At 38.6% G+C, this 20568-nt stretch overlaps 2 pseudogenes; one reads left to right on the top strand and one right to left on the bottom strand.

Annotated features, from left to right (window-relative positions):
* Positions 1-493: 493 nt before the first annotated feature.
* On the bottom strand, positions 494-10339 carry LOC101615800 (annotated as a pseudogene).
* Positions 10340-10935: 596 nt separating this feature from the next.
* Positions 10936-14122, top strand: LOC101616093 (annotated as a pseudogene).
* The last annotated feature ends 6446 nt before the right edge of the window (positions 14123-20568 follow it).

Genomic DNA, 20568 nt, shown 5'->3' with positions numbered 1-20568 from the left:
ACAAGTAGCCATTACAGTATCCTATCTCTAAGTATTACCTAAGCTTAAAATCAATTGTATGCACATTTAATTATCAAGATATTTAAACCAAAAGCAGTCACTAGTCATGTGCAACAGGAGGCTAGGTAGCTGGAAGATTCCCCCTTTGATCTTCTTTCATTAATTTGGTGACCTAAAACTCTATATCACAAAACTTCTGGGGCAACAATGAGCTCAGGTAGGAGGCTTTGAAGATGAGAAGCTGACAGGTAGTGTTCAATCAGCAGATCTTTCATAAATAGGAATGCAACCAAAATCGTTTGTTATTTATTATTAAAAAGCAAGAGTTATCAAATCATTGCTCTTTCAGAAAAATATCTTTAGAGTTGTATATTTTCAATTTTTTTGTAAAGACATGTAAAATAAAGAATCTGTAATAATAAACAGTTCTGAGTGTACTTGTTACTCATTTTCCACCTAAACAAGCTCTTCTCAGTAAGCAGTGTGTTAATCTTCACAGCAGGACAAATTCCTCTGTACTGAACCTTTTGACTCTTTGCTTCTCAACCTCTGGGAGCCAATCCAGCTCCTCCCCACTGTCTTCAGCACAGGGAAAATCATAGTCTCTGGAACAGCCATTCACAAAAGTAAACAAGGGATATTTCTCCTTAGAAGAAACTCTCAATACCTTTGTGATTTCTTCAGAAGCTCGTTTGAAGTCCTGAACATTTCGACAATAAAATCCTAATGTATAGCTAGGATCCATTTTCGAAAGGGCATCTTTTTGGGAGAAGAGCAGTGGAATGTCTCAAGAGGAAAATCCTTTCTGCTGACATCTACAAAAGATTGGCAGTAATGAGGATCCATGTAAATCAAACTGTCATCTTGAAATCCAGCGAAGTAATATGACTTTCGGTTTCCCACCAATTATACCCACACAATATTCAAGGCTTAAAACACCCTTCACAAACTCCAGGTAGTCAGTGTTGGTTCTTTCTCCACCAAGTCTATCAGGAACTAAAATAATAACAGCCTTGTCACTTGCATCACCAGCAGTCCTGGAATCACTCTGCTTATCAATTACATCAGAATTATAAACTGTACAATCTTGTGCAACATAAATAGTTATTCCTTGGAAATCAGGGTGTCTTGCTTCTTCAACTGCTTTTCTTAAAATGTGATCAACCACAGCTGGTCCATACCAATCCCCAGCCTTCTTCCCAGACTTCTTCCCATGTTATATTAGCTGATGCAAGCCAAGGAGAGCCAAAGGGAAGTCACCAAACCAAGAGATGTTTTTCCTGTGATAACTTTCACTTCACATTTCATTATCATCAGAATATTTCCCAACTGTTTCCTTCAGAGAAATTGCTGAAGGTTTGAGTTCTCTTTCCCCTGAAATCGATGCTTCAAATGATGCTGTGAATTTTTTTTACAGTGTGGGAAGTCCATGATTCAGTCTGAAAGTCTTAATCTTTTAAAAAAATATTTATTTATTTGAGGGAGGGAGAGAGAGAGAGAATGGGTGTACCAGGGCCTCTAGCCACACTGCAAACGAACTCAATGCATGTACCACCTTGTGTATTTGGCTTAGGTGGGTACTAGGGAATCAAACCTAAATCCTTAGGCTTTGCAGGCAAACATCTTAACCACTAAGCCATCTATGTAGCCTGAAAGTCTTAATCATATAATGTTTACTTCATATTCAGTAAATTTAACTTATTTGTAATGGAAACTTGAACTTTAATTTATTAATCATATAATATGTCACTGATTTTGTCACAGTTACCTCATGTTAAAGTCTTTCAAGTCTCTCAGGATTCAGAAATGCAAGGGTTACCTGGCTTAGCATCAGTTACAGAACAGAAAGTTTATAAAAAGAAAACTTGTATATGTCTGTTCATTTAGACTGCTATAATAAAAAAAATACCATAAATTATGTGGATTTTAAACAACACATGTTTTTTTTTTCCCTATAGTTCTGAAAGCTGGGAAGACCAAAATAAGTATGTGAGCAGATATGGTGTCTGATGAAAACTAACCTTAGTTTGCAGATGGCAACTTTTGCCATGTGAAAGGGTTGAGGGACTCTTAACTGAGACCTCTTTCATAAATTCACTTAATCTCATTCATGTAGTTTCACACTGGGGATTAGATTTCAGCATAAGAATTAAGGACAGCACAGTTGAAAATGGGAAAAGTCATATTTGAAAACTTTTAGTCTCACTTATGCTTCAGAAGACTAGAACAAACTGGGACTACACAGTGCTTTAAAAAGCCTACCTAGTGAAAAAATCAATTCTTTGTTAATTGATTTTTAACATGCAATATAAATATTGCCAACAAACTTTGCATTGAAGTCAAGAACTAGACATATAGGAATATGTTGTAGTTTGAATGAATGTTCCCCCAGAGACTCCTGCATTGTAAAAGCTTGTAACTTGGATCTCCAGCCACTCAGCTGAAGAAAGTGTCACTGGGAGTAGATCCTGGGATCCAGCCCTAAGGTATGTATGGGGGCAGATCTGATTTTTCAGTCCAACTACATGCCAAAAGTCTTGAGCTCTGCAGGAAGGGGAGTGGCTGCTGTTTGCTGCTGAGTTTGTGCTGTTTGCTGGCTGGTGATGGCTCTCTCTGAATATATGGAAGCAGCTTCTTCCACCACTCATGGAACTTCTCCTCCCCACATCTGTAAGCTTGAAATAAATTTGTTCCTCCCATAAACTGTGCCTGGTTTCTATGTTCATCCTAGCAATGGAAACTACCTACAACAGAATGCCAAATGAACAGGTGAGGGAGCAAGTTGTTTTAACTAGGTCTACCTTTGGCTAGATTTACTAGAAATCCAGTCATATGGATTAATCAAGTAGGGGGTAATGTATAAGGAACCTTGTGTGTAGGTGTTGCTGAAGGATCCAGATGTTTTCTCCCTGCTTTATCAAAGTCTGCAATCCTAGTCTTCATAATCACAGGAAAGTGTCATATTCCTCCACTTCTATGCATAGCACTTAGTAGAAGTAAGAATAAATGGAGAGATCGCACCTCACCAGGGCCCCTGCTGACACCATACAGTAATTGGGGAAATAAGCAAGAGTGCTGCTTTCTTGGTGAACCTGGTACCAACACAAAAGTGAAGGAGGTAGACACAGAGAATACTCAACTCCTACCAAACCAGATATCTAGATACACAGGCTACCAAGACCTCATCACTGAAGTATACCTAAAACAAATCCAACATGGTTCAGGGAAATACATGGAAGAGGAGGCAGAAAGATTGTTAGAGTCGCAAGAGACATTGACTCTTCGCCATAACTGATGGCTACCCCCACAATGCACAATCCCTAACAAGGAGGGTCCCTTTGGAAGGGGGAGGACAGGGAGGAGGCTAACTATGGTACCAACATGGCTGTTTACACAATGAATATGTACATAACTAATAAAGAAAAAAAGAATGAATGGAGAGAACAAGGAGTGAAAATGTATATGCCATTTAAGCTGACCCCACATTAGGTAAATGATGGCTTTCCCTATGGTCTATTCCATTTCCTTCCATTTAAATCTTATGATCCAGAAGTAAACTTCATGGTCACAGCTAACCATACAACATAAAGTTTCCAGGACAGTTATGTTGTAGAATGCCTACCAGTGATAACAAGTCAGAAGGGGTGACATAGCTTTATAATCGCAACATTTGGGAAGTAGAGACAGGAGGATCATGATGTCAAGATCATCCTCCATTGCATAGTGAGTTCAAGACCAACCTGAGCACATGAGACTTTGAATGTCACTCACACTTGGTTTTCTTAGATTTCTTTGTGTGCTTCTTAAGACAAGACTCTCACAGACATGAGGCATCCTATTGTACAGCTAGATAGCCTATCTTCTTAGTACATTCTGTAGTGTATCCATGATTTCTCTGTTGCATCACTGGTGATACTCACTCTGGTCTCATAAAGTGGTATCACTTAAGCTGCCTCACTGTAAAGTTAAGTATTTAAATAGTTCTTGGACACAGAACATTTTGTCTAATTTTTACATGTTTTCTTTTATATCTAACAGATGACTTCTCAGTGGATTCCTGTTTTTTGTTCGATGAGATGTTATGAATGGTGTTCTTTTGATGTTCAGTTTGTTGCTGACTTGGCCAGTAAGAGGTCCTTCAGGCTGAGTTCTATGTCTTGTACACAAGGACATATATTCTTTAATCATTTCCTCACTTTCAAGTACAAGAAAATAATACAGGATTGTCTTTTATTTTCTCTTTCAGATACTAAAATCAATCATTTTTCTAAGAATCACTGTTTTATTTAAGTTTAAACTGACATTTGGAAGCTGTAGACTAAGAAATAAGCCCATATTTGGAGAGATTTATTTAAAAAAATCAATGATATGGGGAAGGGGGATTGTTGTAATAGGGAGAACATTCTGAAACCAAGACCAATAAAGATGGAATGTCAGGCAGAAACAGCTTTTCTTTTATAGGAAGGGTAAGGGAGGCTTTCAAAAATCCCAGGTTTGAAGGAACTGGGTGAGCAGGCAATGTGACACTTTCTTAGACTATAGTGACAACTGTCAATTCTTAGAGAACAAAAAGGTAGGGTGATCTCTTGATAGTCATTGTTTTCTATGAGCCTAAATCCTACAAATCTGCAGAGCCAGAAAGACAAACACATAGCTATAGACAAAGATGTAAATATACATAACGACTTATTTCTGTATCTCCCCATCTGTAGTGAAAACCATGAGTTTATACAGATAGCCTCTAATTCTGGCTCATCTAGTTATATTATATTCCATATTTATGAATCTGCTCTCAGTAAGTGCCTAAACATAGATCCCATTATCCTTATAGACTGATTTGATCTATTGTCTAATATGTAAGCAACTTATCATTGCCATCTCACCCCTTCCTTGTCCTCCTTCTCCACAGAAGTCTTGACATCATGTCCTCACTCCCATCAAGTTCCAACACCCTAAGTTGAATCATTTTCCTAAACAGATGGACTTCTCTGCTTGGACTAGCTTGGAATCATTAAATTTGTGTTAAATTGTAGTAAATATCAGATACTAGTGGTCAAGAAGCTAGAATGACACTTAGTGAGAGAAGCTGGGAAAGGGTAGTAGACAGATGTTATAGTTATTTTCTCCTTGCTAGGATAAAGCACCTCACCAGAAGCAGCTTATGGGAGAACATCTCAAGAGGAAGCTGCATGATGGCAGGGAAAAGCATGGCATGAGCAGAGGCTGGACATCACTTTTGTCACAGCAAGTAGACAACAGCAGTAGGAGAGTTAGCTGAACTCTAGCAAGGGGGAGCTGACTGTGACACCCCTACACCCACCTCCAACAACATACCTCCTCCAGCAAAGCCTCACCTCTCAAATTACAATCATCAGGGAACCAAGCATCCAAAAACACATGAGTTTATGGGAATACCTAATTCAAACCACCACAAGAGTCAAGACATAAAACAGAGTACAGGGGGCTGGAAAGGTCTCACAGGGATAGGTAGAAGGGAGGGAGAAAGACACATATAACTAAAGACAATATGAATAAGTGTTATATAAACCTACTTTTTAAGCAGCTAATTAAAAGGTATAATTTTTATATTTACTTTTCCCAAATTTATGCTTTTGCATTTCACATTTAGCTCTACAAATCTATTTTGAATTGGTTTTTCTGAAAAGTTTAGCTTCTATATTTGGCACATTTTTATAGTTATGCTGGTGTTTCTACATCATTTATGAGAAAGAAATACTGTTAGATTAATTTTACTTCTTTTAAGGAATCAAAGTCTATATTTGTGTGGTTTATATTCGGGCTGTCTGTTTTGTTCCATCAACCTATATGTTTGTTCTTTTACCAGTACCATGCTGTCTTGGTTACTGTAATAAGTCTTGAAATTGAGTAATTTGGCACCTCCAACTTTGTTTTTCTTCAGTATTGTTTGAGCTTTTGAGACCTTTTTCCTTCCCATTAAAAAGTTCAGCATAGGGGTCTGGAGAGGTGGGTTAGTGATTAAGGCACTTGCCTGCAAACCAAAGGACCCAGGTTTGATTCCCCAGGACCAGATGCAAAAAGGGGCACATGCAACTAGAGTTCGTTTGCAGTGCCTGGAGGCCCTGGCATGCCCATTCGCTCTCTCTTTCTGTCTCCCTGCACATTTCTGCATATCCCTCTCAAATAACTAAATAAAAATAAAATATTTTTTTAATTCAGCATAGGGCTGGAGAGATGGCTCAAATCATGGACTGGCACCACTCACATCAAAGGTGGGTCTACCCTCTTCAGTTATACTCTCCCGTCACAGATATATCTGGAGGTACATCTAAGTAATTCTAAATTCAGTCAAGTAGACAGAGTACACAGTGAAGATAAGTCATCACAATGACAGAGTCAAGGAAAGCATGTGAGGAAAGGAAACAGAGCATAATGGGTAAATAGATAAAGGAGGAATTAAGACAATGATAGCCAGAATCTGAACTGAGGGCACATATCCCCACTGTATGTTGGTACTCAATCATATGCTACATTACTTTCCAATGACATAAGAGAAACATAAGCTTTTACTGAGGCATTTTTTGCTTTTACACATTTTGAATAAAAAGTGGTTTGATAATCTTAACAAACATTGCCTTGTTCTACGTCTGAGAGGTTTGCCATGTACAAATCATTACTCATTTTTTCTTCACTTTAATGGATACAGAAATGAGTTAATCAATCATAATCATGCCAAATGAGGTTCATCTGAAATATTTACATATTAAAAAATAAAACCATGAGCCACAGGGGGGAAACATAAAACTTGATGGGTTTGGATCAAAATTAAAGTGCTTAAACAGTATTTGTTGCATTTTTATATGCATACCCTGGACACATGATATATAATCCGTGTTTCTCGAAGATAACTAATAACAAGTTTTGTAACCAGACACAGCAAGGAGGATGAGGGCTCAGTTGTTAGACAAAAGAGAATCTTCTTTTATGTTAACCCATTATTGTATTTCTGTGGAACAAGTTTGTAACTGGGTATGTTATCTCACTCCAGTAATCCCAGCATGCAAAGGCAGAGGCAGGAGGTTATAATGCAAATTCAAGGCCAGCCTGGTCTAAATGGTGAGTTCCAGATGAGCTAGCACTATACAGTAAAATTATTTCTCAAAAAGAAAAAATGAGCCAATGGTTGCAATAGTGGCATGTCTGTTATGGGGGAAACCAACAGCTCTAATTTGACTGGAGCTCTGCTCCATGGAAGGGAATACATGCCAGATGCTGAAAACCTATGACAGGGAAGTCATGACATCCTATGGGTGTAACGCCTGTTGATGTCTGGATAAATGCATATATTATACTCACCAAACTGCCCAGTAAGCACTTTCCTTAATTGTTCACCTATACCAATATATTAATGCTACTCTCACTTTTGGTTAGAGAAGCTTCTCTTTTCAGATGGCAATGACCTCTGGGATGACTCAAAAGGCAACAAAGTGTTGAGAAGTAACAGAGGAGTGCTCAGCACTGAAACATCTCTATCATACTTTCCAAGGCTCAGGGTCCATTGCAGAAGAGGTGTCGGGAAGAAGGTAAGAGCCAAAGGAAGAGTAGGACTGCTTACAATGCACTCTTCCAGACACAAAATGGCCTGGATATCCATGACCTCACAGTACCTGACACTACCTACTCAAGACCAGTAAAATAGGAGGAAAAGATGATGACATCAGAATAAAAGACTGACTGATTGACAGGGAGGGAATATGATGGAGAGCGTAGTGAAGGGGAAGAGGGATAATGGTTTATTGTCTATAATGATGGAAATTGTCAACAATAAAAATATTAAAAATAAAGTCTGGGGAGAAGGCTCAGTGGGTAAAGTACCTGCTGCACAAGCATGAAGATCTGAGTTTGATCCTAACATCCAAGTGAAAGCCAGGAACATGATGCATGCCTGCAATCCCAGTGCTAGGAAGGCAGAGACATAAAGATCCCAGAGCTCACTATCTAGTTAGTGGAGCCTTGTGGGTCCAGGTGTAGTGAGAGACTCTGTCTCAAAAAAACAAATAATAATAAGGTGGAGAAGCTGGAGAGATTTCTCAGTGAGTAAATTGTTGACGACCTAAGCATGAGCATCTGAGTTTGATCCCTGGCACCCACATAAAATGCTGCACATAGTTGAGTGTGTCTATAATCCCAGTTCTGAGGAGGTAGAGACAGAATCATTTGGCCTCACTGGCCAGCTAGACAAATCAAAATGGTGAGCTATAGATTGAGTGATACCTTGCCTCAACAAATAAGGTCTTTTTACATGGACATTAATTACTGCTCCCTTTTGCCCTTATTCTGTCATATGAAATACTTTGCTCAATCCTATTTTTATAGGGCTTTCACAACTATTACTCTTTCTTCCACTTCTACCCAACCACCATAGTTTCTTATTTCATCACTCGAGTTTTTCTATAGTAAAATTCAAAGAAATTTATCAAATCACTTTCCATCTCTACTATTATAAGTTGTTTATTTAGCACCATGGCTTGGCAGTTAAGCACTTGCCTGTGAAGCCTAAGGACCGCGGTTCGAGGCTCGGTTCCCCAGGTCCCATGTTAGCCAGATGCACAAGGGGGCGCACGCGTCTGGAGTTCGTTTGCAGAGGCTGGAAGCCCTGGCGCGCCCATTCTTTCTCTCCCTCTATCTGTCTTTCTCTCTGTGTCCGTCGCTCTCAAATAAATAAATAAAAAATTTAAAAAAAAAAAAAACAAATAGAATTTACAAAATATGAATTTCTTTTTTTTTTCATTATAACATTTTTTGTTTTATTTTTATTTTTTATTTTTATTAACACAAAATATGAATTTCTTACCCCTTGAAGAAAACATTTAGTTTTTCATTTATTTTTATCTTATTTTATTTTATTATTATTATTATTATTTTGGTTTTGTTTTTTTCAAGTTAGGGTATCACTCTAGCCCAGGCTGACCTGGGATTCACTATGGAGTCTCAGGGTGGCCTCAAACTCACGCGGTCCTCCTACCTCTGCCTCCCGAGTGCTGGGATTAAAGGCGTGTGCCACCACGCCTGGCTGCTAGTTTTTCATTTTTAAATCAACTAATACAACTTCAAAATCACCTTTAATTTTCACATTAACAATTTTATGAAGTATAATTATGAAAATAATGTTAAAGAAGCATATAAAACAATTAAAAGGCACCAACGGTCTCTAATATGTTGGAAGGAAAGAAACAATGGGGGAGGGGCAACTGTTAACTGTCAGATATATGAGACTACAGAATTTTGTCTTTTCAAATTAAAAGGTTACAATTCAATTCACACAATGTAAAAGAACCAAAAACACATTCACATTGTCAACTCCTTTCACTCCAATCTAGTTGCCAAACACTACAAAGCTCTGACAAACTATTTTTCTACTACAATTTTTTATAAAAAATATTTATATTTTCTTTTATATAATTTATGACGTCTTAGTCTGTTTTCTGTTCCTGCAATTTAATACCACCAACTGGGTAAATTATAAAGAATAAAGGTTTGCTTAACTCATGATTCTGTATGGTGAAAAGTCAAAGAGCCCAGTGCAGACATCCAGTAAAGTTCTTCTTGTTATAATGGACATGGTGAAGGACATCATGTGGCAAGACAGGGCAAGTGTGCAAGCTTGAGTCTGCCTTCCTTTTATAAAGCCATGAATGCCATAATGGGGGCCCACACTCATGATCTCATTTAATTCTTATTACTCCCTAAAGGTCTCACTTCCAAATACCATCAATATATGAATTTAAAGTTAACTTTCCAACATGTAAACTTTTCAAGATGCACATTCAAACCATAGCTCATGGATTTCTCCACTAGCCTACTAATTGGTTTACTAACACTATTTTGCCTCTCTTTCCACCCTGATATAAATGAATGCCATTATCAAATTAATCTTCTTGAATTGCCTCAGGTGACCCAGACCTCTGCATTTTTAAATGCTCTCAAGATGATCCTATGTTCAACAAAGTACAGAACCATTGCTCTCATCAAACCAGACTCTGCTTCCTACTCTTTGAAATTTTCTCATCATTTCTATCTATCTGAAATATTCTATCATTCTATATTCAGCCAAAATTACACTTCTTCCACAAAACATTCCAGTACCTTAGCCAAGTGTTACCATAGCTTTTCTCTCAGCTCCTATGCCAACTTGTCCTCCCCATACACAATCTCTTATTGGCATAACAATCAAATGTGTACTGACGCCCTTACACTGTTTTAATTCTTCTACAAATATCTCTTTCCTTTTTATTAATTGTGTAATAGGATCTTTGTCACTTACAAGTGACAGATGAGGAAACTTTTCACTAGAGGGCATATCAGAGCTTCTTTCCCAAGCTCACACAATTGGAAAATTACAAAGATGCATTCTGAGCCTATGTCTCCTGACTCCTGTAATAGCATTTTTGGTAATGTTTAAGGGAATTTTTACTCACCTATGAAACATTCTCTGGAGAGATGACTATACACTTTTACCAGCCAAGGTTCTGTGTCAAACCCCTTTCATCATTATACCACAAGAAAATCACCTAGGAAGCCTGTGATAATACGTGCACCAGAGTCCCAGCCAAAGATATTCTAGATGGACAGGCCTAGAAACATGAAATTTACCCCAGAATTGCTATGTAATCATGCAAGTGGTAAGTAGCCTGTTCTGAAAAACATTGTTCTAAGTGATCATGTACTATGTGGAGATTGCAGGAAAGCCTCCAAAGAACCATTTCATCTATGTAAAATGATTATTCAAGAATAATTAAGAATAGAGAGGAATATATTTTTGGCCAGTAGCAACCATCCCTTGTATCAAAGAACATTTTATCTGTAATTTTCAAAGTTGCTTATTTAAAGCCACATCTGGTGGTTCCTCAAACAACAGACAGGGCAGCGGGATATGTGGTTGCTGACTGTCTCCAGATGCTGAATCACCTCTATCTGTGGCACAGGCTAGTTCTGAACTGTAGTGTTAGTAGATTGTGTCTCTTGAAGTGACACCTGTTTACAATGAAGTTGCAGTCTCCAGAATTTCAGTCACTTTTCACAGAAGGGTTGAAGAATCTGACAGAATTATTTGTCAAAGAGAATCATGAATTAAGAATAGCAGGAGGAGCTGTGAGGGGCTTACTCAATGGGGTCAAGTCTCAGGATGTGGATTTTGCCACCACAGCCACATCAGCCCAGATGAAGGAGATGTTCCAGTTGGCTGGTGTTGCAGTCCGGTTCGCATTGCTGGTAGAAATCACCCAACCAAGATCAGCTTCTGGGAAAAAGAGATTTATTTTGGCTTACAGGCTAGAGGGGAAGCTCCACGATGGCAGGGAAAAACGATGGCATGAGCAGAGGGTGGACATCACCCATCACCCCCTGGCCAACGTAAGGAGGAACACAGCAACAGGAGGGTGTGCCAAACACTGGCATGGGGAAACTGGCTATAAAGCCCATAAGCCCGCCCCCAACAAAACACTCCCTCCAGGAGGGATTAATTCCCAAATATCCATCAGCTGGGAACCTAGCATTCAGAACACCTAAGTTTATGGGGGACACCTGAATCAAACCACCACATTCCGCCCCTGGCCCCCATAAACTGATATCCATGATGTAAAATATAATGTGTTCATCTAACTTTAAAAGTCCCCATAGTTTTTATCAATTCCAATGATGTTCATATATCCCCATAGTCCAAGATCTCTTAACTGAGCCATAATACCAAAAAACAACCTCAAAAAACCCATAATGACACAGAATAAATATTCACATTGCAAAAGATAGCATTGGGCAAAGCAAAGAAACATTCAACCAATGCAAATTTAAAACAACCAGGGCAAACATCAAACTCTGTAGCTTCCAGTCCAGCAACTCTAGCCAGTGACAAATCTTCAAGTCCGATAATTCTAACCAGCAACAAGTCTCTGGCATTTCAATTCCGCCCCTCCAGCTAGGCTACTCACAGTCCTGGGTAACTTCATGGGGCCGGCAGCTCCTCGGCAGCCATCTCATGGTCCCGGCATCTCCACTGGGTCTACACTGCAAGCCACGGTTCATCCTCATGGCACCATGGGGTCTCTATGCATGCAATCAGCAAACCCGCTTCACATTGCCCATGGCCATTTCCAAAACACAAGACCATGTTGCAAACTCAATGACCCTCTTTCCAGCATTTCTTATACTCCATGATACCAGGTAGGGTGCCAATTTGTTAATCCAGGGGGGAATAAAGCAGACTTTGAAGAACAGGACACTCCTTGAGCACTCAGACCCCTTCAAAAGAGTTGACATTCTTCTTGTTGTCCCAGCGCAGGTCAGTTAGCCCAGTCTCAAAAGTTGTAATCTCTCAGTTGCAGCTGAACGGGCAAGAGTTCACCCAAAGATTTTTCTTTCTGTGTCATATCCCTCTGCTCACACCAGTTTGTTTCTATGCAAAGCAACCCTGCACAACTTCTCAGGACATGGGCACAAGAGCAAGCTTCTCACACAAACTGCTAGCCCAATCCAGGCAAAGCTTTTTCTTACCCTTATAAGCCAAACTTCACAGTCCATAGTTCTTATTGCATTCAGGTCTTGCAGCTCAGACCAGAACAGTACATCAAGCTGTACTTACAGCACTGCAAGGCATCTCTTAGGCCAAGGTTTCAAATCCTTCCACATTCCTCTTGAAAATCAGCTCCAAAAGGCCAAAGCCACACAGTCAGGTGTCTAGCAGCAACCCCACTCCTGGTACCACTTTACTGTTGCAGTCCGGTTCTCATTGCTGGTAGAAATCACCCAACCAAGATCAGCTTCTGGGAAAAAGAGATTTATTTTGGCTTACAGGCTCGAGGGGAAGCTCCACGATGGCAGGGAAAAACGATGGCATGAGCAGAGGGTGGACATCACCCTCTGGCCAACATAAGGTGGCTCACAGCAACAGGAGGGTGTGCCAAACACTGGCATGGGGAAACTGGCTATAAAGCCCATAAGCCTGCCCCCAACAAAACACTCCCTCCAGGAGGGCTTAATTCCCAAATATCCATCAGCTGGGAACCTAGCATTCAGAACACCTAAGTTTATGGGGGACACCTGAATCAAACCACCACAGCTGGCATCCACATGATCAACAACAAAGGAGAGAAGCATGGGACAATTACCACCAGGCTTCATGAAGAAAATTTTGAAATTACTACACTCCGGATTGATGTTACCACTGATGGGAGACATGCCAAGGTAGAATTCACAACTGACTGGCAGAAAGATGAGCAATTCCATGTTTCCGGGTTTTGATGGTACTTTGTTTGACTACTTTAATGGTTAAACAGATTTAAAAAATAAGAAAGTTAGATTTGTTGGACAAGCAAAGCAAAGGATTCAAGAAGATTATCTTTGAATTTTAAGGTATTTCAGGTTTTATGGTAGAATTGTAGACAAACCTGGTGACCATGACCCTGAGACTCTAGAAGCAATTGCAGAGAATGCCAAAGGCTTGGCTGGAATATCAGGAGAGAGAATGTGGGTAGATCTGAAGAAAATTCTCACTGGTGACCATGTACATCACTTGATCCACCTGATCTGTGATCTTGATGTGGCATCACATGTAGGTTTACCTGCTAATACAAATTTAGAAGAATTTAACAAAGTTAGTAAAAATGTTGGAGGCCTTTCACAAAAGCCAATAACTCTTTTGGCCTCATTATTCAGAGTACAAGATGATGTCACAAGACTGGATTTGAGGTTGAAGATTTCAAAGAGAAAAACCTAGGTTTATTTATTGTTAAAAAAAAGGAAAGACTTGATTAAAGCAACAGATAGTTCAGAACCTTTAAGACCCTACCAAGACTTCATTATAAATTCTAGGGAACTGACATAGCCGTCTGCATGTGTGAGCTGCTGAAGTACTAAAGGAGAGCATGGCCTTCCCAAGGAGATGCAGCAGTGGTCCATCCCACCCTTTCCTGTAAGTGGAGATGACATCAGGAGAGCGGGCATTTCTTCAGGGAAGGAAATCGGGGCAACTGTTATGGCAACTGCGTGAAAACTGCGTGAAAAGTGGAAAAAAAGTGGTTACCAAATGGAAAAAGACGAACTTCTAAGTTACATAAAAGACAACATGAACTGCATACCAAAAAATTGAATATATTTTAATAAGAGTGAATAAACTACAGCAAAATTAAACCTAGAATAGGAGCTCTCTAGAAAACTGACTTACAAATGTTTTCACTAAGTTGCAGTCTGCATCTTGCACTCTGGGAATGTGTTTGCTGAAGACTGGTTGACCTCTGCCTATTCTCTTAGACTGTAAATATTATTTTGTAGGATATATCTTAAAAAAATGGTAACTGACTTTTGAAATGTTTATAATATGTGCATTAATTAGTGTGAGCATACATAGAAGGTTTTAGCAATAGGTTTTACTGTCGTAATTTTTTCTTTAGGCACAGAAATTCTAGAAAACTTAAGGAATGAATGTGATGATTAGATTTCAGACAATTTGCCTTTGGTTTGTATCTGGTGTTTCGTTAAAGAAACGTTTGTAAAGCCTATTATTTCTTTTTTTTTCTATTTTTTTCTATTATTTCTTTTAACCCAAAGAAGTTTAGTGAATCAAGTGATGAACTCCTGAAATTGTATGTGCATAGGAATATGCAGCTATAGCTCTCTGAAAGCTCACTCTATTGTGTAAGATCCTTTACACAATATTCTCTGCAAGTATGGGTAAACAGAATAGTTGAGATGATGCCTGCAGGAGGTAAAGGCCCCTCAGTGCACCTGCTTCATTTGTCGGCAGAGATGTGCTGTGATCTGAACGCAAGAATATGGAGCTAAAAAAAGACATTGGTCTGTCATGTTCTTGAGTTGCTTTTTATTTACTGTACTTACAAAAGTTTATATGTGAAAACATTCTATTTTCAGCCTTCATATTACAGTTTGATTATATAATCTATGTGACCACTTTGAAATATATAAAGCAGGCAAGGGTTCTAAAACCAAGGATAAGGTAGGCAGCCAAAAGATCTGTCACAGTTATTTGCTTATAAATAGGTGTAAGTTTTGGTTATTTCACTACTTAAAATGTCCTCTAATTGTTTTTACTTCCTTCAGGGTACAGTCCCAGAATCTATATTATTTACATATACTTGCAGATAAAAGTTTTCTAAGGCAAAACATGCATATAATACTATTTAAAGTTAGGAGTCCTACACATGACATCATCTCTGAACTGTGTGTGACAGAGTAACTAGGTTTATAATTCAAATAAATAATGCAAATACACAAAATAAAAAAAAAAAAACACCAGGCAATTGGTTGACCAGATGTCTACTCTGTATCAACACAAGATTCTTCCCTCTCAAATGAGATAGGTGTACTTTCTATGTATTTCTCATCTGGGAAGCATGGATATCACTTGAAGCATTTCTCATTTTAGATGGCCTTTGAAGGAATTCATTTGACTGAGCCTTTTCAAACCAAATTTATCTCATGGGATTCTGAAGACATTTTGTTCAGTTGAGTAGGGCAATGTTCTAAAGCACTTGGAAAAAATATTCTCTACCTAGGTTAAAAAAAGACTATCTACTTTTACAGGAAAAAAATCTTAGGTATTTTAAATAAGACACAATTTTACAGCATTGGGAGTCTGAAAAAAATATTATTTTTATGTCACTCAGGATAGAAACTGCCAGTTAACATGTTAATAGGTCAAATATGTTGACAGTGCCCTGGCTTACATTTGAACTTTGTGTAGTCAAAGAAGATTATTTCAATCTGCTTATTTACCAAGAAAATGTTCAAAGAAGATATATACACACACATAAACTATTTCTCATTCCTTAAGGGACGAGTATACTATAGGAGAGTACTGTATCAGCCAACTTTCCATTTAAAGTATCTTAAACTGAATTTTAAAACACAGCATAGCTTCAATATGCTTCATAACCATTTAACTAATTTATTTCCTTATTTAAATAATATAATAATAAATATTATTTCCTTATTTAAAATCCAATATTCTTCAAGTTTCTTACCATTACCTCTCCAACAACAGCACTAAGGAGATGAGAAATTATTATATACAGAATTCATTGCTAAGAATTAGAAGTCACTGACAGAGTTCAGTTAAGGAAAGATACATTTATATTTTGTATAACTCATTTTGGCAACAGTGTACAAAATCAGAGAGGTATGAGGCTTGAGGCAGGAGGAAATCACATGAAATATTTAGAAGCAATAGTCAGCTGAGCTTGGTAAACTAAGACATAAAGTGATTATGAATAGTACAAGACACAATCAATATGTAGTCTGAAATTCTGAGGTAGACATTGTATGCAGCACTACATCCAAGTGGAAAGTAATGAATAAAGGCTGAACAGGTCTGCAAAGACTCTTAAATATCTAGCTATGAGGGAAAGTCTTTTGGGAGGTCTTAAAGAGCTACTACTGCTGCTATGTAAATTATGTTATGGATTATGCTTAAATTCAAGTGTAGATCAAGACTTCTGGAACATGCTTCATCCTTGTTATATAAAAGAACCAAAGAATAAAATATTTTAAACTACTGAAATAATATATTTGGTTTGCACAATCTAAGAAAAAGAAAAAATGAGTCATAAACATATGGTGATTTTGTAATAAATTGAGCTACATCCTAAATTATAGGGGAAGTACTAATTTATTCAAGCAATTAACGCACACAAACAGCAACTACAATTAGTTACCATCTTACTGAGTTTCTGACAATCTACTGTCATTCTCCAAGATATGTCTATTTTTTTTAAGCAAGTGCCTTTAACTGCTGAGCTATCACTCCAATCCCCAACTGTCTTCTAAACTGGACAAAAAGATGGGTTGAAATGGTTAAAATGATGTACCCCTACATCATTGAAGACTAACTTCTGAGACCCCTCTAGGAATATGGGCTTGATTTGGGGTTATTATTTTCATTAGGAAGTTTGTTCTAGTGGCTTCCACTTGGCCTTCCTTACAATAGTAGCTCAGCTTCTAAGGTCATTGGCCAGGCATGGTGGCACATACCTTTAAACCTAGCACTCGGAGGCAGAGGTAGGAGGACTGCCATGAGTCTGAGGCCACCCTAAAACTACATAACAAATTCCAGGTCAGCCTGGTATACAGTAAGACACTACCTGGGGAGGGGGTCATGGAAATAATTCAAAGGTTCTGCCAGTTGCTGAGTACATCCATTATGATTATGCATTCTGGAACTGGGCAGTATGGCCTTGGAAACTCACTGGAGTCACTGTTTGATGGACCTGTGTTAAAACTCCATTGGTGGGCTGGAGAGATAGCTTAGCGGTTAAGTGCTTGCCTGTGAAGCATAAGGACCCCAGCTCGAGGCTTGATTCCCCAGGACCCACGGTAGCCAGATGCACAAGGGGACGCATGCGTCTGGAGTTCATTTGCAGTGGCTGGAGGCCCTGGCATGCCCATTGTCTATCTCTCTCTGCCTCTTTCTCTCTCTGTCTGTTGTTGTCAAATAAATAAATAAAAATAACAAAAAAATTTAAAAATAAACTCCATTGGTGACCTATGCCTTAAGCCTCTACTCTTTCCATGGTGACAAACTTTGTTCCTTAAAGTTGTGTCAGCTTAGAGCCAGTGTCCAGTAGCTACCAAATGTCTGATTATCTCTTTTTCTCTAATATAGCCACCCTGGTATAGACCTATGGAGAACAATTAAAAATGAAAGTTTTGGTCAGTATAACAAGGTCCTCTAAGAAACCAGTCTCCTCTTCATTTGAAGAGTTCTGGGTCTGTAACCTGGCTCAGCTCAACAGGGTTATCTTATCTCTTTGCACTGATACTCCAAAAATTGCTTTAAGAGCTGAGGAGATGGTTTATTAGGTGAGAACACTTGCCAAGCAAGCATGAGGGCCTGAGAAGGTCCAATTCATAAACATTTGGGCATAGCCACAAACACCTATAACCTCCAGTTCCATGGGTAGCAAAGAACAAAGAATTGCTGGGGCTCAAACAACAGTTCTAGATTCAGTAACAAACTCTGTCTCAAGGAAAACATGCCAATTAGAAAAAAGAAAAAAATTGAAGTTCTCTCCTAGTCTGGGGAGAGGAGGCATAGGGCTTATGCATCTACACATACATGTGCACACACACACATACACAGACATGCAAAAAGAAAAGAGCTTTCTAGCCAGGTGTGGTAGCAAATGCCTTTAATCCCAGCACTGGGGAGGCTGAGGCAGGAGGCCTGCCATGAGTTCAAGGCTAACTTAGGATAGAGTGAGACCCTAGCTCAAAGCAACAACAGCAAAACAGATTTGCATGAAATTTATGAATTCATATATTCATTATATTCATATTATATGCTTTTATAATCTATTTCTCTTGCTGGGAACTAAAAAGCCTGAGTAGATATCCTTACAAAGTGTTTTAGAAGTTTGCTTCCCATTTCTTATTAATCAAAAAAAAAACCCCTCTTAATTGCTTTTACAAGAATAAAATCAATGAGATTTTGCAATGTAATAGAAAACCTTGTATTTTTCCTTTTCATATTTCCTTTTGGAGTTTTTGAAACCTGTAAATACAGCCACATAGAAGGTAAGGCTGCAATAAAGCTAACCTTTCTTCATCACCATTTGTTCCTTTTGCAAAGAGTGCTTGAAGGTTATGTTCATGCTTGCCTGGCTCTTCTTAGGAAAGCCTTGTCTTTTTAGCTATTTACTAAAAATAAAGCCACATCAATCTCTGCTTTTTAGATGGCTTGCAAGGATTGGAATCCCTGGATGTGTGTTTGTCTCGGTCTAATGGTCCCTTAAGGAATCTATGGTCACAATCCTTGCCCTGCCTTCTGTTTACTTCTGTTTTCACACATTAGCTGCACATCTTGCTGCTCAGCAGTGCATGGACTATCTGAGCTTAAAGCAACTTCTGGGACTGTCTGCAGGTGCATTACCTGGAAGATTTGCTTGCAGGCCACATCACAGGAGACCCATGCCTGAGATCACTGAGGCAAAGAAAAGGACAAAATTGAAAGTCAAAATTGAATCTGGCCTGAAGAAAGACAGCTTGAGGTAAAAAAAAAAAAAAAAAAGACTAGAAATTTCAGACAAATTCCCCACATATGAATACCATCTTCAACTCAATCAGAAATCCTTAGCATTTTACCTCCAGTTTTGAAACCAAAAGTCTACTCTGTCTCCATTGCTAACACACTCAATGTTGCAAGGCATAATCATTACCTCAGGCCAGACAAACACATGAAGGTATACAAGAAGTTAGATGCTAAAACAGCAAAGCACAGTCACCCCCATACTATAACAAATGACTGTTTTCAAAGGCTCAGCTATAATTCTTCAATCATGTAAAACGTAAGTCAAGTCCATATATCCATTATTTTTTCTTAGACTTTAACTTCATAGCATGCTACTTTGAACAAGTTAGTTTATCACAAATAAATCGCCCTCTCTCTCTCTCTCTCTCTCTCTCTCTCTCTCTGTGTGTGTGTGTGTGTGTGTGTGTGTGTGTATGTGTGTGTGTGTGTGTGTAGTGTGTATGTATATGCATGTGCACATCTTTGTGAAACGTCAGGGAATTTGGCAAATATGTTACTGAAAGAGAACCGGCAAGTTTGTTGGATGAATCATGTGAGGAAACACATAAAGCTTCAAGCACTTCACTTATTACACAATGAACAATAACTGTCAGCTTGATCCATCCTCATCCCCAGCCCTATTATCTGAGTACCTTGAGCAACAGTTCTGGCTTATATCACAGGAGAAATGACTAATAACTTCCAAAATTCTCTGCCATGATGTATCATGGAGGGCCTCCATTACTATACAATTTTCTTTTGTAAAATACTTTATTTTAGCTTGATGTGGTGGTGCATGCATTGAATCCTAGCACTCAGGAGGCAGAGGTAGGAGGATTGCCATGAGTTTGAGGTCAGCTTGAGACTACATAGTGAATTCCAGGTCAGCCTGAGCTAGAGCAATACCCTTTCTTGAAAAACCAAATAAATAAATAAGTCTGAAAAACAATACTTTTATTTTGAGAGAGAATGGGCTTGCCAGGGCCTCTAGTCACTGCAAAGAAATTTTGCTTGTGTCACTTTGTGTATCTGGTTTTATGGGGATACTGGGAAACTAAACCTACATTATTTGGCTTTGTCAGCAAGCACCTTAACTGCCAAGCCATCTCTCCAACCCCAGTACTATACAGTTCTAAATAGAATTCTTATCTGCATCTGAAAATTCATGAGTAGAACCTACAGGTTATGTCTGCATTCCTATTACTATTCTGGTTTTCTAAGAGCACTTACTAGAATTGCCCATTAAGTTCTATTTACAGACTCTAACCTATCTCTAGTCAGCTTCTCCAAGCTCCTCTCACACCAATTCCAAAGGTACCTCTCTATATCATTTCCATATAGTCACAGTGTATAGTCACAGCAATAGGTCCAGTCCCAGAACCAAATTTCTGTCTTAGTCACTTTTCTGTACCTATGACAAAATACTTTTATAATTCCACTTATAAGGTGGAAATGTTTATTTTATTTATATTTTTCGGTGAGGGAAGTTTCAAGATAAGGTTCTACTCTAGCAC

This window comes from Jaculus jaculus, chromosome 3, assembly GCF_020740685.1.
Source record: "Jaculus jaculus isolate mJacJac1 chromosome 3, mJacJac1.mat.Y.cur, whole genome shotgun sequence".
NCBI lineage: Eukaryota > Metazoa > Chordata > Mammalia > Rodentia > Dipodidae > Jaculus > Jaculus jaculus.
Note: the sequence above shows the minus strand (reverse complement) of the source record. Positions and strands in the feature narration are given on the sequence as shown.